Below are 26,195 nucleotides of genomic sequence, written 5' to 3' on the forward strand. Positions count from 1 at the left end.
CCCATTGCCTGTTTGCTGTCTACATTCCCCTCCCAAGTCCCTTGCTCACCACTGTCTATCCCAGTGATGGCGAACCTATGACACGTGTGTCAGAGGTGACACTCGAACTCATTTTTTTGGTTGATTTTTCTTTGTTAAATGGCACTTAAATATATAAAATAAATATCAAAAATATAAGTCTTTGTTTTACTATGGTTGCAAATTTCTATATGTGACACGGCACCAGAGTTAAGTTAGGGTTTTTCAAAATGCTGACACGCTGAGCTCAAAAGGTTCGCCATCACTGGTCTATCCAGTCCACTGGCCTCCTTTTGGTTCCTCAAGGGCATCAAGTTTGTTCCTACTTCAGGGTCTTTGTACAAGTTGTTCTTTTTGCTGGAGGGCACTTTCTGTATTTTTAATTAATTCATTTATGTTCATCCATCTGCTCTGTAGCTTAACTGTCGCTTCCCCAGAAGAACCAGTCCCTCCGGCTCACCCTGCCCAGTCTATATTAGATCTCTTCTGCTATTCGCTCACAATGCCCGCTTTCCTTCAAGCACTGGTAATTTGTAATGATACACTTATTTGTATTTTTATTATATGTCTGCCATCCCCAATATATTGTAAGCTCGAGGCCAGATACTGACTTATTTGCCTCTGTACATGTCACATCTAGCTCAGTGCCTGGAATTGTTGAAAAAAAAAAAAGAGTGAATGAGGTGTTTTTGAGAACATCGGTAGTGACAGAACTTCTCTGAACTTGGTATTGCTTTTCAATGAATATGTGCACTCATGTTAAGTGTTCTTAACAAAATAGAAGTAAAGTAAAATACATTTATAAATTGCTGATCACAGTAGCACCTGCATTAGGTATGGAAACACTAGCTGCCAAAGCAGTGCAATCCTGAAATATCCGTGTTTTGATAAAATAGTTTATTTCGTGTTCACATAAAAGTCTAATTTGCAGCGCTGAAGTGCGGGTAGAGGCTCTGCTCCAAGCAGGCATTCAGGGGCTGGGCTGGGGAAGAGCGTGCTGTCTTTAATGCATGGCTTCCAGGGTCACCCTGGTGCTATGTCTGGATGCTGGGGGTGGGGGGGTGGGGTGGGGGAGGGGGGGAGAGAACGTTGGCAACTGCATGGGAGGTTTTCTTGGGGGTGGAATGCATCACTTCTGCCGCATCCGTTTTCTGCATTCCTGACCAGACTCAGATCTCCAGCAGGGTCCCAGTTTCCATGATCCCATCACAAGAACTCAGTCCCAGGGCCACACATCCTAGCCGGGGAGGCTGGGAGGACAGCCGTGAGCTCAGGAGGTACACTGGCTACCTCCATAATATACGCGGAAAGTCACACACACATGCAAATTGATGTGCAGGTGTCTGTGGATTTACAAGTCACTTTCAGTAGCATTCGGGCCCAAGACCTAGAGAATGGGAGCCATTAAAGGTAGGCATATGTGTGTTTTATTTTAGGAGGGGTTTTAGTCTAGTTCATCCTTTTCAATATTAAAAGGAGAGAGAAGGTGGACAGAAGTTGGGGTGGGGGTGATGGGCTGTGCATCAGAAATGCACTATGTTTATCTAATGGAACAAGCCACTCATTGCCCTTAAACAACTAATCTTTCTGGGTTCTTCTTGTGTAGCGGTGTTCAGAGTGCAGATTAGCATCTTGTCACCTGAATGTAAGCCCCATTGGGGTTTGCTTGGGCTGCTGGCAGCATTGTCATTAATAACATGGAGCCTTCTTTTTTTTTTTTTTTAAACCAGTGAACTGTTTTCAGTTCCCAAATCACCTGATAAGCCTTATTCTTTTGATGAACGACAAATAAAAACCAGTCCTCCATCCCATGGGGCTGCTAATCAAATAGTGTCTGTTTAAAGATAAAAGAAGGCCTATTGTATGTCTGGCTTATAAGAACATAGGCAGTTGTAATTGAACTACGGAATCATGATACTGTGCTTTTATCTGGGCCAAAGCTGACCTGGCCATCCTCCTGGTTTGCCATTCTTCCCAGCACCATGGGATGGGAGTGGGAATATGAGCCCGGGCATTGCTTTTCTGTGCAGCTTGTGAGCCTTCTCAGCTCCTCTCCTTCGCAGAGAGAAAAACATTCTGAGCGTGGGTTGTCAGGTGGGCTGCTGTGCTATGTTTGTTTCATTGCTTTGAGGAGCTTCTGAGACTTGCCCCTTTCTTTCCGCTTCTGTCGTCCCCCTCACTCTATACCAGCGGTTCTCAACCTGTGGGTCGCGACCCCTTTGGGGGTCGAATGACCCTTTACAGGGGCCGCCCAAGACCATCATGCATATCAGATATTTACATTACGATTCATAACAGCAGCAACATTACAGTGATGAAGTAGCAACGAAAATACTTTTATGGTTGGGTCACATGAGGAACTATATTTAAAGGGCCAGAAGGTTGAGAACCACTGCTCTATACCCTAGTGCTCCCTTTGGAAAAGCTGAGGGAAGAAAACAGGGTTTGGTGACCAATGGCAACCTCCAAGTAGAAAAATGTCGTCCATTTTAAATTCTAACATTTCAAAAAGTTAATTGGCAAATTGGATGTTTTGCTTTTCCTTTTGCGGAGGTCAGTGCTGGCCTGCTTTCTGTGCTTCGGATGAAGCAGCAAAGTGTTGGGTGGACATGATCTGAAAATTGTGGCCGTTGTGAACATAACCTCCCAGCAGGTGGGTGAGGTCTCACTGGCATCCTTTTCGGTGCCATAGTAGGATCAGTAAGAGGTTTATGCTAGTTCCAGCCACTGCCGGAGCTGCAAGGGATCTCCCTCTGTAAGGATCTGCAGCGAGGCAGATTCCAGAGCGGTGCTTCTGTGAGTTAGGAAACGTGGTTCTTATTCTGAGCAAGCCGGCAGTGTAGAAGCTGGGTAGACGCGGCTCTGCGGGATCCCGGCTACAGCAGGAGCCTTGGAGTTACATTTCAGTGGATTGCTCCTCTGCAGAGCTTTAGGTGTCCCTGTATTTGGCAGCCTACTGTTTCCTCCTGGATTTTGTTCTAGGTCTTCCCCCGAGGAGAAGATGGCTGTTCAGAGGAATGCTTATTGAGTGGGAATGTGGGAGCCTGTCAGCCAAGCATGAGCTCAAGTACTTCCCTTTCCTTGCAGCTGGAGTCGATTATGTTTTTAGCTGCCACTGTTAATGAGTCCCGAGCAGCATCTGTGGAGAGCGGGGTTGGCACTTCCAGGGCGGTCTGCCACCTCGCCATCAGTGGCTGCACAGCGGGCCCAGGGTGTAGAGCCCATAGAACTGAATGTTGGGTGGGTGGTTCTTTGAGACTCTTTTTGAGGAAAAATGGGAAATGATGGAATTTGACACTGAATGACTTGCCAGTTACCATTTATATCACGCTTTTTGTGTTCTTGTTGCTTTCATTTTAATCAGAATGTCTTCTGGCGGTAAACAGGTTTGGTTGAAGGTGAAGGAGAGTTCTCTTTGAATTTTAAAGGCTCCTCCTATACTCATTCATTTTTTGGGGGTGACTTCGGAAGCTGTGACTTTGGAACAGATGACAGGAAGTCCTTCTACTCAAGTTATTTCATTCATTTTGTAAATCTTTTCTCTGTGTTGGGTGGGAATAAATGTATTCCCTTCCGTGCAGGCTGTCCCAGAAGACGTTTTCCTTTTAAATACAGTGATCTAAGCAATCAGGTTATTACTATAGATTACTCTCCACGTTGTATTAAACACACACACGCACACGTAAAATGCAAGCTCTTTGGAATTTCTTCAAGAGTCCATGGTCTGGATCACTCCTTTTGCATTGTAACCTGATGTACGATCTTTCCCTCTACATGTTAGGACGCATTTCTTCAAGTGGTTTGACTTTATGTTCTGGATTTGATTGATCATTTCTTTCAGATCAGTTCAACGAGAGAGCTAAAACCGTCAAGGAAAGGACCAACCCCTCTGCATCTGTGGTGCTCCCCAAAGCTCAGCGTAGCACCACTCGTGGTAGATACGCCTTAGGTTACGTGGCGTGCCTCTCCTTTGGCTGCGTAATCAAGTGCCACAAGCCAGCTGGTAACTAAAAAAGAGAGACAGTCATTCTCTCTCATCTTCAGACCAGAAATCAGGGTGTCAGCAGGAGCATGCTCCATCCAGGGGCCCTGGGAAGAATCTGTCCTTGGCCTCTTCTAGCTTCTGCTGGCTGCCAGCATTCCTTGGTGTCCTTGGCTCCAGTCTCTGCCTCTGTCTTCATATGACCTTCTCTGTGTGTCAAACCTCTCTATGCCTCCCTTGTGGTGGCTGTTAGGACTCACCTGGATAACCCAGGATAATTTCCTCATCTCAAAACCCTTAATTTACTCACACCTGCAAAGACCCTTTTTCCAGATACTGGCCCTGGCACATCTTTGGGAGCCGTGATCAAGCCTACTGTACCCATGGTTTCTGCATATCCTTGTGGCCAGTCACTGGATCTTCATCTAAAGCACAAAACTGCAGGGATATTTGCTTCTGTTTTATTTTTGGTGGCTGTTTACTTCAAGTCACTTCTGTTTTTAATACCCTCTTCTTTTTATTCTTTTGTCTTTAGGATATCAAATTATTTGCATGCAAATGGCTTTTACTGCAGTGAGAATGGCTTTGGTCTTGGCAGTCCGTCATTCATCATGAGTTTCACAGGCTGTTTGGGACTGAGGGCAAAGCACTATAGCTGAAATGAATGAAAAACTGGGGATGGTGTCCACAGCAGGGCTATGGTGCATATATAAGTTAGAGGACATCACAGTCTTGTCATTAACAATATGTGTAATTTCCCCATAATCCCAGTTTGGAGCATTTTATTCTCTAAGATTCACTCCTTTTTTTTTTTAAATAATTCATTTCCTTTAGAATACCCAATTCCATAATTCTTCAACTTTACTGGGACCTACAAGCCCTATTGCTACCACCTCTTCACTTAACCTCACTCACCTTCTTTCGCTCCGTGGCCAGCTTAAAATGCCTTGGCCAACCATTATCTACTCCCTCAATTTCTTCCTTCTGTTCTCTTTGGTGTCCTCACTTGGCTAGACCTTAACCAGAGTTAATCCCATCTCGCTCATAATTCATGATCAGTGTCCTTAGATGGGCCATTATACTGCTCAGCAACCATACTACATTCTCCTAGTGCGTGCACTCTCTCTCTTCAAGGAATGTTTTCTTTCTATTCTCTGATCAAAACTCCCAGTCACAACTTCCTACTTGAGAAAATAAAAGCGATCAGATATCTGCACCTAGTTCACAGACTTGACTTCTCTCCAGTTATGATGAGTAAACCATCCACTCCCCACACAAAGGCCAATCTTTCCACTTGGTGTCCCAGATCTCATCCCCAGTTGCCTTTTCAAGGTTATTGCTGTAGTAATTCCTTCCTCGTTTTTTGTGTCCTCTTTCTCCCTTCCTTCCTCACCTTGCATACTGAACTTTTGCCATCAGCCCACAAACATACTCTTATCTCTGCTATCATAAAAGCTTTCCCTTGATACCACTTGCCCCTTCATTTATCACTCCAGCTTCCAACTCTCTTATCCATTGAAACTCTTTGAAAGAGTTTCCTATATTTGCTTTAATTTCTCTTGAATACAGTATAGTCAAGCTTTCACACCATTGCTCCTCTGACATCAGGGCCATCGAGTAACCTTCATAATACCAGATCCAATGGGCAGTTCTCAGTCCTCATTTGACTTGACTTGTTAACACAAATGGCCATTCCCTCTTTTTGTAACATCTTCTGTCCCTTGGCCTCCAGAATACCACACTCTCCTCTTCCTCCTGCATTGCAGGCGGCTCTTCTACTGTCTCCACTGCTCCTCAAGGATCAGTTCTTGGACTCTGGTTTTCTCCACACTCAGTCCTTGCTAATCTCACTCAGTATCATGTTTTAAGTACTAATTAGACTCTGATGTCAGATTTGTATCTACAGCTTAGAACTTTCCTAAACTCTTAAGTTCACAGATTTACCTCTTCACTAGAATTCCTATGTGAATATTTAATAGGCATCTAAATCAAAACATATAAAACTGACTTCTTGACCCCCCCGCCCCCCGCAAATCAAACAAAAGCAAACCATGCTGATTCTCCTATAATTATCCCCCATCTCATTGAAAGGCAATACTTTCTCCCTTTGCTCAGGCCAAAAGCATTGGGGTTGTTCTTGATTCCTTTATTTCTGTCACACCTTGCACCTAATTCACTAGCAATGCTCTGAGCTCCTCCATCTATAGGTGCAGAAGAAAGTCCCTTCTTATATCTTCAATGTCACCATCTTGGTTCAAATGACCTTCCCCTTGTCTGGATTATTGGAAAAGTGCTATCTACTGGTTTCAGCCTCTGCTTTTATCTACCTCAGTCTCTGCTCTGTACAGCATCCTGGTGATCCTATTAACCCAGGTCAGGTCATGGTATTCCTCTACTTAATAACCTCCCATGCTCTCATCATTCACTCCTTTTCATTTCAGAGGAAAAGCTAGAGCTTTAACATGGCTTATACTGCCCTGTAACTCTGGCCACCTCGCCGATCCTCTCCCCTCTGGTCTCCCCCTTATTGTGCTCCAGCCACATCAGCTTCCACGCTGTTTCTTGAACATGCCTGGCATGCCCCACCTCAAGGTTTTGTATTTAGTTCTTTACAAAAACACAACAAAATAAAAATGATGTCTTTATTTATGCTCCTTTCCACTCCTTCAATTTGGGGACAAATATGCATGTGGAAGTAGTTTTTCTAAGCGTAGGTTCCTTGCTGTTTGCTGAATAAAATCTAATTTTGTGTGAAATGCATCCTATGTAATAAAAGCCTAATATGCTAAGTGTCCAGTCATCTGGTTGGCCGTTCAACCAGTCAAAGCATAATATGTTAATGATATGCTAAGGCTGCTCAACTGCTTGCTACAACGTGCACTGACCACCAGGGGGCAGATGGTTGACCAGTTGCTATGACGTGCACTGACCACCAGGGGGAAGACGCTCCAATAGGTAGGTTAGCTTACTACTGGAGTCTGGCTGATTGGGACTGAACAAGACTTGCCAGACACACCTAGGAGCCCTCCTCCAGTCCCTCCCCGGCTGGCCAACCTCCCACGTCACTCCCCAGCCCTGATCGTGCACCAGTGGTGTCCCTCAGCCTACCCTGCACCCTCTTGCAATCCGGAACCCCTTGGGGGATGTCGGAGAACTGGTTTCAGCCCGATCTGGGCCGGGACCTCACTAGTGCACGAGTTCATGCACTGGGCCTCTAGTTTACATAAAAATAACCTTGAGGTTTATGTTACTTTACAGATTTGTTATCTCTCACTAATGCAATTCGACAAATTAGTTGAAATCCTCATTGCCTTATGCATTTTTTTTAAACCACTGTGACTCATTTTTATGATTCTTTTATCTCTAACTAATGTAGTTCACTCACATTGCACTATAGACTTAGAGGATTGAAGGTACCCCTAACATTAGTAGACATTCACAGACTTGCCATGGTTATGACAAGTCTTCTCTCATCCCGGGCCTATGAGGGAAAGAACACAGGCTGGATGCTGGCTCAACCACATGACTGGCGGTGCGACCTCAGGCAAACCTCATCTGCTCTGTGGCCTTTGTTTCCATCTGAAAAGGGAAGGATGTGGAACCAGTTACTCTCTGAGGTCCTTTTTTAGCCCTAGCAATCTGGGAATGTAGACAGGGGCAGCACTCAGACCGTAAATACCTGTTAGATTGTATCGAGGTCTTTCCCTTTTCTTACATTTTTTTTGCCAGCTTTCATGTTAAAATTTTCCACCAAACAGCTCTACCAGAGGCAGAGGACTCCCAGAAGGTACCACCCCTGCTGACTGCCAAATATCTCCCCAGCTTAGCCACTGCCTGCATGGATGGACTTTCACTAGAAGTTGGCCAGTGTTAGTCCCCTTCCACAAATAAACTTTAAAGTACTCCCTTGAAGAGTGAGGAGCTGCCAGTGGTACTGGCAGTGAGATTTATAATTATGTTTTGATGCTTTCCATGTGACTTTTGGTCTGAGGGCTTGCGTTTGGTTGGGTGGTACTGACAGATTTCCCATGGACATGCTGTGCACCTGCTGGCTGTGCAGGGAACAGGGTGGTAGGGTAGCTCCTTGTTCCTCAGGCCTCCGCGAGCCTCTGTCCTTGGCTTCTGCTGTCTCTGCAGCTGTAACCTTTGCCAGGCTGCCTTCCGTTGTGCCTCCTGCATGGCTGCTGCCGAGGAAAGCCTGGCACTACTCAGCTTAGACATGCCGAGTCCTGCTGCTGCAGATGATGAGGAAGGGTAACCACACAAACTGTGGGCTAGGCTCTAGGTTGGGTTTATCTTTAAACCTCACAAGAGCCCTTCCAAGGAGCCTTTATTCCATGTTAGGAGTTGATGAAAGTGACCTAGGTGTTAATTAGCAACCTGTAAAGAGCTGCGATGAATTTGAACGCAGACCTTTTTGACTTCACAGCTCTCTCTGCTGCTCAGAACTGTCTTAGATATAGCTAGTGCTACTATGAGGTCCTGTAGGGTTAAGTAGGTTTGGATGGCTTGATGAGGAACACAGATCTTCAATCTGTATCATTGTTTTATTGAAAAAGATGAATTCCTATTTTTAAACAAGCTTAAAAACCTTGGTAATAGTAACCCTCTGTAGGTTGCAGGGCTTGGTTTCATTGTTGATTTAAGTGCCATTTTTGATATCTACTTGAGTCTCCCCTCTGCTAAAAAGATGAAGACAACTGAGGTTTGTTGAGAATTGGCCTACGGTATGTATGTTTTCTTATCTTACAATAAAATATAAAAACATACCTCTACTAACAAAATCCCACAACTAGAAATTAGGAAAAAGGAAGACTCTAATGCTTTCTTTTAAAACATGCATCTTGAGGTTTGAATAAAAAAAATGATAGTGTTTTATAGTTTAAACACAGTTTAATTGTGACATGGTGCACCTGCTTGCTTTTAAGAAGAGAAGTAATAGAAGTTTAAGGAGGAGGGAAAGTGACGTGGACACCCAATAACTCTTCAGTGATATCCTGATGAGTTAAGCATAAATGAATCAGAAACAGATGGATTTTCTTTTCTCTTAAAATACACATGGGTTTAAAAACCAAGGGAAACTATGCTTGGGGAAAAATGTATTTTGTTAAAGCCCAAATGTTTGAATTATAATTTGAGATTTTCATAGGATCCAGCTAGTAGTTGTGTGCACTCATCTCTAATTTAGATGGGTGTGTGCATAAGTCGAGCATTTAAACTCTTCTGTGGGGCTGCTGTCAGGGAGGCATAACAGTCCTGTAAAATGACATCAGGCACAAGGGCCTTATGTGCAAACTCGTTTCACATGGCTTCTTGGGTATTGAGTAACATGAATTTCATGTAATTTGATTCTTGAAAATTTCATAAGGTTTACCTCAATCTTTATGTGAAAGTGGAAACAGTTTCAAAGGGATACCTCCAGGTGCTGTGCCGGGCATCTTTACTCTCTCCCCTTCTGCCAAGGGTGGAGTGTCATCTCCATGACCTTGTGTTTAACTGGTTCTCCTTCAGTTTCTGTGGTCATTGTTCCAGGTTTAGTTGGAGTGGGGATTCCCTATAATTTGTTCCACTAGCTGCAGGTGTTCCTGTGAACTTTGACTTAACTTTGACTTTCCTGTAAACTGGAAAATTGCAGTAAGGTGTCAGTTGGATATCGGGAAACCCCCTTGCCACACAAAAGCTGAGTGAGGACTGGAAGAGATTGCCTGTCCTCCTCCTCTGATAAGATCCTTTCTTGTTGACTGGCTCCACTTGCTGTGCTGTTTTAAGGAACTGTGGGAATGGTGACCTTTTGAGAGCACATTTTTAAAAATTATGAAGCCTTTAACTCCAATGGGCACATCCATTGCTTTCCAATATGTCTTCCTGGGTTTCTTAACCTGGACATGGAGAAGACCCATTCATGTGGCAAATTATTAAACATCTTCTCTGCCTAATGTCTCAACCCCTGCTAGGAAGGAAAATATCCTTCTTTATGCTTATGCTCGCTCCACACTGAACTTGCAAATCTTTCCTTTTTCCTCCTCACAAATATCCATCAGTTCCCACTTTTACTCTCCATTTGTAGAGCTTGGTACCTTCTGTATATGGATTAGTAATCTGGTTTCACAAAGACTGCTTGGCTTTCCTTCAATCTCTAGAAAAGTCTACGTCTCCAAACCATTTTTATTTTGTTTCTTAATTGGTTCCTTCCTTTTTCTGGTGAACTTTTTTTTTTTCAGCATAAACATGATATCACTTAACATTGTAAAGCCTTCTTTCATTAGATTTTTACGAACAACTATAATCTCCATTTGGTTTCCAGTTAGTTTTTTGGTTCTAATTAAACTAGTCACTTCTTGGGTACCCTTTATTTCATTGCTTACTCTGATTTCTGTTCTATGCTAACTCCAATGTCAAGCATACTAATTTTTTAACCTCATTATGTTTTCATCTATTCAGAAATCTTCAAGATTCTCTTTAAAGAATAATGTATACTTGACTAGTAACAATGACTTATGATTGTTGATTTATAAAATTCCACCTCAAAGGAAGCTTTAGCTTATTTAATGAAAGCATGATTATACTGTTCAAAAGGAATCTCGCTGGAATTTCTATTTTTTCACTTGGTGTTTGATGTTCTGCATCATTCATTCATTTACTTACTTAGAGCACATATATTGGACATACCATATTCTCCTACTATATTAAGTATTGGGGATAAAAATATGAATAATATATCATCTTGCCCTTGGAAAGTACATAATCAGAGGAAGATAGACACATATAAATCTATAAATTATATTGCAGTAGACTATATCTGCTATGATGAATGTGAAATAGGGATTTTTAGGGGTGAAAAAAGGCAGATTTAGAGAATTTTTAAAACGAAGGAGGTCCATGGAGGAAACACTGGGCTACAGAGCTATAAAGGTTACATTTCCATAAGACAAGGAAGCAGGGAGCCAGTAAAAGTTACATTTCCATAAGACAAGGGAACTGGGAGTAGCCAAAGGTCTATATTTACAAAATAAAGAAGGAGGGCCTCACATGTCCCCTGTGAGGTTTGACCTTTGAACTCAGGAGTTGCTATAGTGACCAAATCAAAGGGGAATAGTGACCAATCAGAAGGGATATTGAGGCACAAAAACTGCACCTTTATAAATGGGGTGGAGGGTGGGGGGTAAGGAGGTAGAGGGAAAGGAACTCGGTGGGACTTTTTCTCCCCTCCCCACATGGGAGTCTGTACTTGTTCTTCAATAAATTTCTACCTTTGCTATATCATCTTCTGTCTGTGGATTCATTCTTCGACTCTGACAGACAAAGAATCCAGGGAAGCCATCCTGCCCAGCAGAACACCTCCTGTACCACTCCAAAAAATCTCATGCCAAATGTTTTGAGCCCTGTGGGTACATGGAGGAGGGAGTAATAAAATTGACTGAGGTAGGGGAGGGTGTCAGTGAGAAAGTGACAATGGACTTGAGTCATCTTGGCTGAGTAGAGGAATGGGGAGAACCCCAGGGTTTTGGTAGAAAATAGTATTATAGAGGCATGGAAGTATGAAAAAAAAGGGTATGTTGGGGTTGCGGGGAAAACATGAAATAATACGTGTGACTAAAATATAGAGTGTGGTAGGACCAAGAACAGGACATAAGCCGGGTGGTAGGTTAGACTAGAAAACTCTTTAAACCTTGATAAGGAGTTTAATGTTAGACCAGAGTTATTGGGGTTTGTTTTAGCATAATGAAGTGATCTAAATTGTTTTTAAGATTGTAATCCCTATACCATCTGGAAGATGGATTTGAGAAGACAAAAGACTCCAAATGGGGAGATGAGTTGGCATAAATATTCCAAAGAACTGGATGACAGTTAATGAGGGCTTGAGCAGTAGGCTGTAAATGACAGATCTTGCAATAGGATTTGGTAGCAAATTGAATTCAGCAGCCAAGTAGAGAGGGAGAAGCAGCTGATGAGCTGATGGCTCTAAGAGATACATGGCTTATGTAGATTGCCCACAATTTACTGAGAAAGGAGTACAGAAAGAAAAATGGGGGGGGGGGGGGGGGAGGGTAGGTGAAGAGTTTAGTTGTTTACTTGTGAAATTGGAATTTGCTGGGGGGCATCCAAGTAAAGCTGCCTGGTAGGCATTTGGGAATGCAGGATGGGCCTTGCAAAGAGGGAGTTTGCATTAGAAATAGCAACCTGTCATGTCCTTTGACTTCCATGATCTGAACAATGGCACTTTTCATATACATTTAAAGCACTAAGGACAGTACTGCTTATGCCTACATTGCTCTTTTTTTTCTCTTGGCAATTTTTAAATTTTCTTGATAAATAATTCCATTAACATCTCTCTGTGGCTCCAGATTTTGATGCTGATTTTTTAAAAATAAGAGTTGTTATTTTTGGTGCCAATTTCAGACCCTTCGGAAAGATAACAGTTTCATTTCTTTATGCCAATTTGAAGCTGTGCATCTTCGGCCAACCATGTTATTTTCTGTATCAGAAAAGGGAGAAGCCAAACATATTTTTCTTGGGCTACACATTTCAGACAGGTGATTTCCCGGCTGTTGATTCTTGGAAAGCTTTCTATTGTTTTCCTTATCTCATTAAGCAAGATGGGAACTCTCAATGTCTATAATTTTCAATTTGTAGTTACAGAAATTCATGATTTGGTTGCCAACCAAAGCAGCTGGTGATATACTGGTAGTTAGGCAGGATGCTTTAAAAGGCTTCAGGCATTAATCTAGTTTTTGAATACTTGTAACTTATTCCCTAATTGAGGAGACCGCTTTTTATGCAATTTCAATATAGAATCTGTAAATTTTCTTAGTTGATGCAGTCTCAAAAATTTGTCCCATCAGCGGGGAGAATATCCTGTATCAAACATATGCCAGACCTCATTTTTCAAAGATCCGGAGCTTAGAGTGTGGAATCAGGGGTGATAGTAAATACTTAATAACTAGTATAGTAATATGTACTACATGTAAGTACGTAAATGTTTGTTTCTTTATTAAAAACTATTATATGTTTCCACCGACCTATGTAAGGTATATAATAGGCAAATTAATAGAGACAGAAAGTAGAACAGAAGTTACCAGGGGGCTGGAAGAAATGAAGAGTTATTGTTGAAAGGAAGAGTATTGCTGACAACATTGTTTTTACCAGGATGGTATGATCTACCAAATCTGTTTGTATTTACAAATGCTTTTATCTTCAATAATGAACTTTTAAACTAGATTTGCAATAGCAATCGCACTGTTGTCAGCTGTTTCACAGAAGAGAGTCAACTTCCCAAAGCTTTACTCTTTCCCAGGAAGTGTGTGAGGAATCAGGTGATCATTTAGCATCTGCTCTCTTCAAAGCATCTGATGACCGTGATCCTTCAACTGTTTGTAGTCATGTCCATAGCAATTGGGGCATGTGATTGTGCTAATTATTGGTAATTCTCTCTACAAGGTCAGTATTATTACCCCATTTTACCTGGGAGGAAACAGGCTCAGGTAGATTACGCGTCTTATTTGGGAACATCTAGCTACTTAGAAACATCTGTATGATTGCAGACTTTTATTCCACTATAAATCACTGCCATTCTAGTATCTGGCATCCTTAAGTATAAAATGAAGGTACGATGTTCAAGATGTTTACAGTGAGATAGATGTTTCATTTCTTTTTCCCAAGGAAAATTCCGTTATTTCAGCACAGTCTACTGACCAGTCTATTGTTTCTCTCCCATTTATGATGCCTTCTCTCTCATACCCAAGTTCTCATACAAGTATAGGATTGTGTCTGGGCTTTCTGTTCTGCTGCATTGATCTTTTTGAATGATCCCCTATAGGTACAACCATGTTTTAATTACTACAATTCAATGTGCAATAATGTACTTGGAAACAGTTTTCATCCTCGGTCCTCCGCTTCTCCTTCCTCCTTTCTTCTTTCGAATGTCTTGGTTATATTCAGATCTTGACTTTTTCAGTTGAATTTTATTATAAATTTGTCCATTTCCATAAATTGTTTTGATTGGAATTGCACTGACTGTTTACATTAATTTGGTTAGGAATGACATCTTTATTATATTACATCTTTCCATTCTTGAAGATGCTATATTTCCCACTTTCTCATAAGGTCTTCTAGACTCTTCAATATAGATTTATAATTTTCTCCAGAGGCTCTTGTATATCTTTAATTGTATTTCTGCCTAAATGCTTTATTAATACTTTTTGTTGTTTGAGATGGGGCATTTTTTCCCTTATATTTTCTAATGAGTTGTTATGAATGTGAAGGAGTGTTATTAGTTAGTATGGAAGAATGTTATGTATTTTATTACTTTTGTATCAGATTATGTTACTCTTTGTGCAAAGTCTCTCACAGGCTTTCTATCTGACTTAGTGTAACATCCAAGGTCATTATGATGATCTGTACAGCCCTACTATGATCTGGTCTCATGACCTCGTTCTGGGTTTATCTCCTACTCTTAGCTTTCTTGCTTCATATACTAGTATATACATATTACCTCAACTTCATCATTTTCTCCTTCATTAAACTTTGAGTTTCTTCATAGCTCTTGCTATTAACTGGCATTTCATTACTTTTTAGTTCTTTTCCTGCCTCACCACACTATAATTTAGGTCTATGACAGTGGTTTTGTTTTATTTACTGTTGTATCTTCACTACCTAGAACAGTGACTGGCACAGGGTAGGCTTTTAATAAATACTTGTTGGAGTGACTGAATAAGTGAATACAGCAGCTTTGCTGAATTCTCTATTAGAAAGTCTAAGACAAAATATTAGAGCTCTGTCGACAGTCTGCAGATCATGACAGTATTGAGAGAGACATACTTTTTATTATGGTCCCTTGTCCCCAGGACTAATGGTGTGAGCACACACTATTGGCTAATAGGACACCTAAGTGGGCACATCATGTTTCTCCTACATGCTTCTCTGAAGTCTTTAAACCTTCCTGTGTACTCAGGCCTTCTCTTCCCATCCGGGGAGCTGTCTCCTCTGAATCTCCTCAGCACAACGTATTAGGCCATCCCTGGTGAACATAAGTAATACCCTTAAATGTATATTGGAGTCTCAACATCTACTAAGATTGTATCCTTTATAAATATCGAGCTACTTGGCAGTTTGGCCAAGAAACCAGAGCTGGCCTTGAGACAAAGCTTTGTCAGATGAGTTGCCACGTGGTGAGAAGTTCAGCTTGGTTTTACTGCTGCTATTGATGCTCACAGTACATTTGTCACAATGGATGTAAGTGCACTTGTTCATTCATTCATTCATTCATTCACGAACTCATTCACTCATTCTATAACCTTTTATTGCAAGAGCATGCTTAAGGCACTCTGCCTAATGGGGAGGTTGCATAACAAGTGTGGCAAAAAATATTACTCTGGGGGGGGGGGCGGGGTTCATACTCTATTTGTGAAATGTATGGTGCTGAAGGATATTGGGGTAGTGGAGAAATTCTTCCTACCTGGCAGAGTCTTGGGAGATTTCATAGAAAAGGCAGCAATTGAGCTTGGCCTTGTTTAATAAGGGATGCAGTTGCCAAGGGAGAATGGAAAACTGGCTTTACAAAAGCAAAGTGCTTTTGATCTAGACCTTTAACTTATAGTAATTTGTCCTACAGATATATATGAGTACAAAGATTTATTCATGAGGGTGTTCATTCAGTATTGTCCGTAAAAGCAAAATAATGAAAATGATTTAAATATCCCTTATTATGGGACTGGTCAATAAATAGTCTACAGCTTTAATAATGTTAAGAAAGCCTGAATGCTCTAATTTAGAAGTGTAAAATTAGAAAAAAAAAATTCGTTAAGTCTCAGAATAATACATGCAGAAAGAAAAAGGATGTGCTTACATATGCATAGAAAAATTCTGGAAGGACACTGTTTTAGTTATTGCTGCAAAACCACTCTAAGTCTTAGTGGGTCAAAACAACCAAGTTTTTGTTGTTGTTTGTTTGTGTTTTTTATGCTCTTGACTTTGTGCATAAATTTGGTCAGGATACAGCTGGGAATGCTTACTTCTGCTGGAGAATAACTGGGTCTCAGGTGAGGTAGCTTGAACGGCTGGAGATGGTTGGATTGCTGGAAAGAGCCATATATTTGACTGTTGGTAGGGTTCCTTGCTTCATTTCCACATCACATCTATATTTACTATGGCTTTTTCAGTCCCAGGTCTGATGCCTGGGCTGAGATAGTTGGAATATCTGGGGCTAGTCAGGGGTATCTCTCTCTCTCTCTCTCTCTCTCTCTCTCTCTCTCTCTCTCCTATCTCTGTCTCTCATCTCTCTCCAAGTGGTATCTTCATGTGCAAGCATGGGCTTCCCCACAGCGTGGCAGTCTCAGGTAGTAAGACTTACAAGACAGCTGGCTTCCTCCACAGGAAGCATTCCAAACGATCCAGGTGGAAGCTGGTAGGCTTCCTTGGAGGCTGCAGACATTACCTCTGTTGATCGTGGAAGTCACTAAGACCATCTCAGATTCAAGGAATTGGGTGCCACCTCTCAATGGTGGACCAGCAAAGAATTTGCAGCTGTCTTTAATCTTTCTTGAATCTATATAAATTCTGATATATCAGAAGTTAGTTAATAGTAATGACATAAGAAGAGGGACTTAGGGGGATATTAGGGAGACTTATAATTCATTGTATATTTTCCAATAATTTGGAGGAAAAAAAAACACCCCACATTGTTATATCTACGTGATGCATGTTTTTAATTAAAAACAAAAACAAAAACCAACAGCCCCAAACCTAGTTATTCTTAAAACGCTCAGGGGGCATAGCATTGTATGACTTGTAGAGGCATGGCCCTCAGTGTGTCCACGAAGCGCTTGCTCTCTTGCACAAATAAGGGAGTTAGAACCTGAGAACAGGGGAAGTAGAAGCCTAGGCGTTTAGAAAGGGAAAAAAGTTAGTCACAGGCCTGTTTAGGGTTTTCACTTCAAATGGTAATCACTCTGTACAGGAAAGGTTCATATTTCCTCTAAACTTCCTGAATTCCCTCTCCTTCCACTCCAGCCATTTGGTGGTGCTGGCCCTGGAGTCTGTCAAGCCAAAGGTGAGAAGGTACTGGGCTGCTCTTGAACTCCTGCGGCCCCTTAGGAAGCGTAGCAGTGGCATCCAGGGGTTAGATGCCAAAGGATATGGCCTCAGTTAAAAATAATGAAGAATGGCCGTAACCAGTTTGGCTCAGTGGATAGAGCGTCAGCCTGCGGACTGAAAGGTCCCAGGTTCGATTCCGGTCAAGGGCATGTACTTTGGTTGCGGGCACATACCCAGTAGGGGGTGTGCAGGAGGCAGCTGGTCGGTGTTTCTCTCTCATCATTGTTTCTAACTCTCTATCCCTTCCCCTTCCTCTCTGTAAAAAAAAATAATAATGAAGAATGGGTAAACATACATATACACCTGTATATTTTTGTCTTATGTGTATGTTTCCTTATGTAGACAGAAAGTTATAAAAAGATTTAATATGCCACCTTGCATATACACGCCATGGCTTTCTCAGAATAACACAGAAGTCGCCTCTCATGTGACAGTTAGCCCTGTTTCCTGTGGCCCTCCAGTCCTTGGCAACCTTTGAGGCTGTTTGCTCACTAAAGTGGCTCATTTCTTCTTGAGCCCTGGACTAGGACCAGCCAAAGTAAAGGAAGGCTTTCGCTTTTTTTTTTTTTAAATACACTTTATTGATTTTTACAGAGAGGAAGAGAGAGTGATAGTTAGAAACATTGATGAGAGAGAGAGAGACATCAATCAGCTGCTTTCTGCACACCCCGTACTGGGGATATGCCCGCAACCAAGGTACATGCCTTTGACCAGAATCGAACCTGGGACCTTTCAGTCCGCAGGCCCACACTCTATCCACTGAGCCAAACCGGTTAGGGCGCACTTTCTTAATTTGCTTGGTTTGCTGAAGCATGAGTCTTTTGAAAAATACCAAATTTAGGATTGTGGTTATAATGTCTTGTGGGCTTCTAATTTTATGTTTATTTATTCAATTTTATTTTAGGAGTTTTTTTTTAAATTTTGAAGCTGTCAAAGGAAAAAATAACTTTAAACATATTTGCTAAAGTTCTTACAAATGACAACCAAACACCATGGACAATCTAAATATTTTATTTTTTAATTCAAATATGCAGCTCTACATGAGACTAATATTGCATAAATCAAATATTATATTGAACAGAAATTTACATTTTTCATTAATATATTTTACTAGTAACATATGTATAAAAAAAGTTTGAACACTCAATTCTGATCTTGCTTATTTGACTGAACTGCTTGCTACAATTCGTACTGATGGTAATATTGATACGTCATTAGTAGTATTGCTAGAGTTGGCAATATTGTTAGCAGTGTGCTCTTATTTTGATATAAAACAATTAGTAACTCTAATAAGTTTTATGTGACTTAAGCAAATAAAATATTTGAAGATTGCAAAGAAAATTTCAAATGTATGATGGGAAACCTTATGACGATAACAGTTTCGATAGGCTTAGATGCAGGCAGGCCTTTGTGTCTGCAGCCTGACTCAGTTTCCCTGACCCCTTCCTGCATTTGGACTGTGGAAAATCTCTGTAGTGCCCACAATGAGCTGTTGTCCTTCCCTTGGCTCGAACATGAAAGTTAAATACTGAGTTCACTGCTTTTCTTTTTATCATTCACCTACAATAATTAAAATCATCCTACTTTAGTTCCCTTAATTGATACCAGTAACGTGCATAACTATCAGATGATCTAGAACCTATATTTTATTTTCATGAAAATGAAAACAAAGAAAAATGCTCCCGTGTTCTCAAGAAAGCCAGTATTAGAAAGATTGGTTTGAATTCATAGATCAAATGTGTGTGTGTGTATGTATATATATGTATATTTCAACATATAAACAATACACACATATATTTAAACATATAACAATAAATGAAATGTTATAGAGGAGCTCGCACACACACCCTCAGTTTAAGAGATGCTGAGAGCATAGAGTAGCACACTGTACTAGTAATCTCCTTAGAAGGTTGTCCTCACTCCCTTTCTGCCCTCTGGATACTGCTGTTGCTTCTTTCTTTAACCCCATCCTTGTTATGATTGCTGATCCCTGTGCCTTAGACACTAATGGACTCTGATCGATAATACCACCAGGGCAAGGCTGCCACCATCGTCCTTACAGCTTTGGGGCTTCTGACTTCTCCATCCTCAAGCTTTCTCATCAGTTCACTGCTCCCGCTGCTGCTCTCTTGCCAACCTGATTTTTGCCTCTTTTAAGGCCAGTCTCCAAGGGAAGGGAAGCAGTCGCACAGAGTTGGCCTTGGTTCCCCACTGTAGTGGGTTGAATAGTGTTCCCATAAATTCATGTCCACCTAAACTCTAAGCACGGGGCCTTATTTTGGATGAGATCATACTGAACTAGGGTGGGTCCTAAATCCAATGACTGGTGTCCTTAGAGGACACAAGAGACACAGAGAGGATGGCAGAGATCGGAGCGATGCAGTTACAAGCCAAGGGACAGAAGCTAGGAAGGGACAAGGAGGGATCCTCCCCAACATCCTTCAGAGGGAGGGTGGCCTGCCAACACCCTGATTTCAGACTTCTAGCCTCCAAGACTGTGAGAGGATACATTCCTGTTGTTTTAAGCCTCCCAGTTTGCAGTAATTATGGCAGCTTGAGGAAACTGGTATATACCCACCTACCAAACTATGTTGATGTCTCACTTTTCTCCCGCTGCTTTGTTTTCTAATCCTCCTTACAACTGTCTCTTCTTTCATTCTTCCTTTTTGTCTCAAGTCCTTTCTCCTCTTTCCATTCAAATCTGCTATTTAAGAAGGCATGAGTAAGATTTCACTATAGAGGGAAAACCATCTTTTCAAACAAAACCCCCTTCCTAGTTCCTGTTAACGACAGGGTAGACAATAGGGCCACAGTAAATGGTGTTAGATTTGTTTTTCCACTAGACATTCAGATGAGATAATAGGGAAAAGAAGCAACTTGTAGAAACATTCCCTCCTTCTTGGGAAGTACTTAGCAGTCTTGTTTTCCAAAAGCTCAAGTTTTGTGAGCAAGTTTGTCGCATTAATTTTTGTTACAGGAAGATTACTTTAGCTGATGTTTTGCTTCCAAGTAAAATTTGTGGAGTGCTAACAGTGTCTTAGGCTGGATCCTGAGCCAAAATGATTTGCTTATCCCTAGATGAAGAATGGCTCATTAATTAGGCATTGGACAAAATGTTCTTTCCTTCTATTTGTCCTTAATTGCATTAATTAGCTGCAATTTCTGTGGCATTGTATGCCTGGTGCGTAACACATTCCAGGGCAGTTCAAGTAGGGTGATTGAGGAATTGGATTTGTGTATCCAAACCAAAAGCCAAAAACTAAACCCAAACCCACATTTCTGCCATGCCAATGAAGGCAAGAAGGACAATTACATTTGAGAGCGTATGAGATCTTGCCTGCTATAAACAGTGTGTACTATTATAGAAAGATAACCCTATTAAGTTCCATAAGAAATTTGGGTTTGTCATAATTCCAGGCAGTAGTTGAGAAGGAAAAAAACCCATATCTGTTTGGTATTAATACTGTCATATTTTAAATCAGGGCTAAACAAAATTCTGACTAGGCAGAAATTTAATGTTTTTATTTTATCAGGACCCTAAAAATATTGAGTTGAGTACTTTATAAATAGTTCAAATTTTAGAGATTTTCTAAAAAAAATCCCTTTAAAATTATTCTGAGGTTTTCTGTCTGTGGGAATAGTAACTTAAAATAATTCTTACTATAGTGCATTATAACATTCAAGTGCTAACAGAAATTTTATGCGTAGTTTAAAATGTGAAAAATAAACTTGAAAGGGTTTCTAAATATCTTGAATCTATTTAAGTTCTCAGGGAAGGTAAAGGAAGAGTTAAATTTGTGTCTAGGATTTTGCCAAACAACATTCGATTTTTAGTTATATGACTAATGTTATTTTTCATTTATATGATTTAATGTCATACTTTTTTCTCATCTTCTACTTCAAGGTTTGCTACTTTTGGCTTTTCTGTATGATTATTTAATGAATATTGAAGAAATAGATGAAGTGGTTTCCTCTCTTTCCCTACCTACACCTTCACTGAGTATTTGAACTATAGCACAGTCATGGTTACATTTTAAGCTGACATGTTCTTCTTTTTTATTTTTCTTCTTTCTTCTACCCTGCCCCCTGCATCTAGAGTTTGACTTTCTCAGTTTGATTTTCCAAGTCCAACCTAACTAGTCCTTGAAATGGGTCTTTATGACTCTGCTAACAATGGTTTGGACACTGCTTACGCTGCATGTCTAACACAGGAGTCACTAAGGGAAAGAGTAGTGTGCTTGTTAGGATTAATTTCACTGGTGACAGAGAACCCAAAGTTACAGAGCAGTAAACAAGATGTAAAAATGCATTTCCTTTCTCATCAAACACCGATGGTCCAGGCTGATTTCTGGCTTCATGATTCTTTCTTGATTTCCCTTGTATTGGCGTCAACACACAATCTTTTGGTCCAACAAGGCTGCTCTAGCTGTGCTCTCATGGCCGCATTCCAACCAGCAAGAAGGAACTTGCTAGAAGCTGTATGTGTCATCTCTGTTTGCACCCTATTGGGCAAATCCTAGTCACAGGAATACACCTAGCTTTGAGGGAGACTGGGAAATGTAGTCTTTACTCCAGGTAGCTATTTGCCCAGCTCATTGGAGTTCTGTTACTGTGGAAGAAGGGGAGAAAGAAAACTAGAAGATAACTAGCAGTCTTGGTCACTGTTAGAGAAAGAGAAGTCAAGGTGCTTTAGAGAAGGTCTCAAACTCTGTCATTGACTAACCTTGTAACCTTCAGTACGACACCCACTCTGGGTCTCAGTTCGTAATTATTATTTATTTTATAAACATTAATTGGTCTTTGCTTCCTGCACAGCACTGTGCTTAATAGGAAGTAGATAGGAAAGCACATAGAAAGTTGTTCTTTCCTTTCCTTCCCTGGGCTCATCTCAGATTTCTAAAAATCTCCCCGGAGATACATCACCACCTCCACCTGTACTTTATAGACTTCCTTTGCATTTTCACGGAGCCCTTCATTTCCATCCTATATCAGGAGCTTGCACAGTGTCTGGCATGTAGGAAATGCTCAGTGAATGGTAGTTATATCAGGTATAGGGACTGTTCATCCCTTTTCCATTCCTGTTCCTAAATTATCATGATTCTGGTTAACTTGTAGAAATCTTTACTAAGTAATATCATTCTAGAAATAAATATTTCAACCAGACTAGAAAACAGTTTTAAAGTACACCTTAAATCATCTAGTTTTCCTGTGTGTATTTTCGGCAACTTAGCTTAATGCATCAAAAGTGACTTTGGAATCATGTGGTCCCAGCTATGTCCTTAGGCTCTGCCAATTTCTCACTAAGTGAACTTGGACTTATTTTCAATTTCCCTGTGTCTCTGTATTTTCATCTTTCTAGTGGGTATAATAATGACTTTTCATGGATGTTGTAACTACTTACAGGAAGATAATAAAGGATGGCGATGACCTGCACTTGCTATTTTATTCTTCTGTTTTAGCAGCTTTTAAACGATTGCATTAAGTCTGCTTATTTGGTTTCAGCTTTAGATACATTTTGAACTGGAGTGCCCTTTGCCACTGTGTGAAGTGCCAACTGTGAGAAGGAGCCTGCAGTGGGAACTCCCTCCAACGGCCTGTGGCCCTTCGGAGGCCATTCGCATTTCTGCCCAGTGTAAGGGGGCTGCCGGTGGAGCAGCATGGGTGTGGTTACTCTGGTTCTAGACCAGTGATGGCGAACCTTTTGAGCTCTGCGTGTCAGCATTTTGAAAAACCCTAACTTAACTCTGGTGCCGTGTCACATATAGAAATTTTTTGATATTTGCAACCATAGTAAAACAAAGACTTCTATTTTTGATATTTATTTTATATATTTAAATGCCATTTAACAAAGAAAAATCAACCAAAAAAAATGAGTTTGTGTGTCACCTCTGACACGCGTGTCATAGGTTCGCCATCACTGTTCTACACCATCCTGAGAACCCCAAGAATTTGGGTTCCTTTCCAGCACTTCCTGGAGAAATTTAAAGTAAAATTCCCATGCTAATCTTAGAAACACAGCAACTCACTTTTATACAGGGTTTCATGTTTAGGGACAGGTTCCCTTGTAATGGGGAGATTGGTCATCTTTCCTATAAGGATAGATGACAAAAAAGTGAGAGTTGTAGCAGTTAAGTGAGGTAGTCAGAGGTCACAAAACAGCCAGGGGCCAGACTTGAGCATTGATCCAGGTGCACTAATTCCCAGTCCCACTTTATTAGGTGTGTCTGATCTTCTGCCGGCAGACCAGGGTGGAAGCCAAAACCCAGGTGAGGTCTTAGCAGCCGTAGCTGTTACCTGAAGGGCTATCATGAGACCACACTCTGGGGGAGGGCAAGGAGAGCTTGACCCAGAAATGTACTTGTCACATGAATTTCCTTTGCTATGAGCATCACAGTGATACCTTCTGAATACTTTCCTGTCAGTCTTTTTACATTTTTATCTTCTTGGTCTTTTGCTCAATATCAGGTGTTATGATTTTTGTTTATGGAAATAAGCCCTGGTTAGCGTCAATTTTGTGACATCTCCCATCTCTTTTAGTACTATGCTTTACCATATACTTCCAATGTTAGACCAAAAATCTGGGACCTGCTTTATATGTGTGAAGAAAACCTCCCCTAGAACATCCTACCCTATATAATAAAAGGGTAATTGACCCTAATGGTGGAACTACCAGAACAACTGCTCGGCCAGTCACTATGAGGCGCACTGACCAACTCTGGGTCCCTCCCCACAGCCGGCAGGCTCTGATCACCGGATGGGGAACCGGAAACAGGGGACGGGTAGCGGGGGACGAGGGCGGTGCCAGGGCAAGGCCCCTGCCCCGCTGGTCACCCCACACACAGAGGGCGACCAGCGGCAGGGGCGGGGCCAGTGAGTGGGCGGAACTGTCGACCTGTTGGTCCCTCCCCCCCCCACCCCCCTCCCCCCCTCCCCCCGCTGGCCTGCAGGCTCTGATTGCCAGATAGCCAGATACTGAATGGGAAACAAGGGGTGGGTGGTGGCGGGGGGCGGTACCAGCTGCCGGCAGCTGGGGAAGATGGCCCTGATCGCAGGCCAGGTCTAGGCACCTTACCCTGCATGAATTTCATGCTCTGGGCCACTAGTGTTATCATAGTCACTAATGGCTGTAATGGTGACACAGCAGAAAATGATGAGGTCTTGGCACAGGCGGTGCTTAAAGTTCAGAAGTTCCGACTTCCAGGTCTGCCACCAATCCTTTGTAGAGGTTCCGTGAATTAATTACACAGTTTTCCCCATGTGATATTTTTAAAAATTATGATTCTTAATAGGGTTGTATATTTTCAATTTTAAGTATATTCTTATCTTTTTTTTTTTTTAAGAAATATGCTTAGGTTTGTTTTTTTCCTTTGAAGAAATCCTTGCACAGCATGTAATTTCATTGGCTCAACAGTGATGTCATACCAAAAGTACACAGTCTTGTAGCCAAATTTCCTGGTGAAGTAATTGTCGGTTGGTATTTCAGAACCCACATCAATTGAAACAATTTCTCATGATGTCACCCTGCATCAGGGCAGGGGTCCAGGAGATAGGTTTTCCTCTGACCTTCAGGGCACAGAAACATGCAATTAGCTACCTTTTGGCAAAATATTCTTGGAAATAAGTAAATGATATTAAGAGACCCATTTGAATATTTCCATGAAAGTATTTTTTAGTTTTAAATTTAGGATGATATTTCCAATTTCTATCCAGCTTCCTTTTTGAAGCTGAATATTTTTTCCCTTTATTATAAAAAATTTCAGACATACAAGAAAGTACTGTGAAAACCCATAGACTTCTGCATAGATTCTCCAAATTTAACATTTTAACATTTGCTGTTTCCTTTATCACATATTTTACTCATCTATCCTCCTAGATAAATGGAGTTTTTAAACATCATTAAAAACTAAAGAAGCCTAGCTTTTATTTTAGACTGTAGAACTTTGGAAATTAAAATTTTTTTTTTTTTTAAATTCACTGATTTTGAAAGAGAGGAAGAGAGAGAGAGAAAAATCACCAAATATGTTGTTCCACTTATTGATGCATTTGATCGAACCTGCAACCTTGGCATATTGGAATGACGCTCTAACCAACTGAGTTACCCAGCCAGGGCCCCTTTGGACATTTTAAGAGGAAAATTTGAGCATGTCTATAGGTTCTTCAAGAAGATACTTCATTAAAGAAAGAGCGATTTAAAGATAATTCTTGTTTAAGGAATAAAATATGGCAGCGGTATTGTTGAAATTGAGATTAAAAGGTGGAAAAAGTTCCATATGAAAAATAATAGGCAACCAAACGAAATGAATGCATTTTTAGGAAGTCGTATTCTGATTGTCTGCATGTTGTTGATTGTGAAGAGACAGACATTTAGTTTAGGAAGCACGCGTTCTAATTGCTTCCCTCTTTTTAACAGGAGCCACCTCACTGTGGAAACCAAGTAAGCCAGGTTGAGATCCAAGTTGAAGGACAGTAACTATTGTGGCCTTTTATCCCTCTGGTCTATTAGAATCCTTGTTAGTAGATCCCCTCAATTTTATTGCTGAAATCTTCCCAGGAATAACAGAAGTCTATGCTCTATCTCCTTATTTTCCTATTTATGAGCCAAAATTTTAGGAAAGGATTCCTCAGTGATAGCCGGAATAGTCATGCTGGCTCGCGCTTTTCAATTCCCCTCAGTCATATTTAGCTGTGCCTTTGACATGCTAATAGATTTATGTCACACAAATTGTTTTTTTTTTTTTTTTTTTTTAGTTTAGTGGAACATATAGCACACAAATTAAACAAACTTATACAAAGTGTGGTTTAAAACAATTGAAAAGAAAACTGAGAAAACATGTCCCGAGTTTGACTGCACCGAACTTAGAAAATTGATCAAAAAGCCTTCAAGGTTAATTATTAGTGACACATTATGCATAGGAAAATAGTTCTTTCAGGGTAGTAAAAATATTTTGTTGGTCTCTTAACGTAACACCATATGCTCTGGGTGCCTTTAGTTAAAAACGGCTGTCTTGTCCATGAGATATGTCATCCCTGTATCTTCCTTCCATAGATTTTTGCCTATTGACTTTAAAACTATTTCCTGGAACCATATATTCTCCAGACTCTA

The 26,195-nt window shown here is 41.0% G+C and overlaps 1 protein-coding gene across 1 annotated transcript in view; it reads left to right on the forward strand.

The window, feature by feature from the left end:
• The window catches only part of ADAMTSL1 (ADAMTS like 1), an 876,403-nt gene that overhangs the window by 15,115 nt on the left and 835,093 nt on the right, over positions 1-26,195 (forward strand). The window lies entirely within an intron of this gene.

This window comes from Myotis yumanensis, unplaced genomic scaffold (genome assembly GCF_028538775.1).
Source record: "Myotis yumanensis isolate MYYU_CA2020_CCGP unplaced genomic scaffold, mMyoYum1.0.hap1 SCAF_12, whole genome shotgun sequence".
In the NCBI taxonomy this organism is placed as follows: domain Eukaryota; kingdom Metazoa; phylum Chordata; class Mammalia; order Chiroptera; family Vespertilionidae; genus Myotis; species Myotis yumanensis.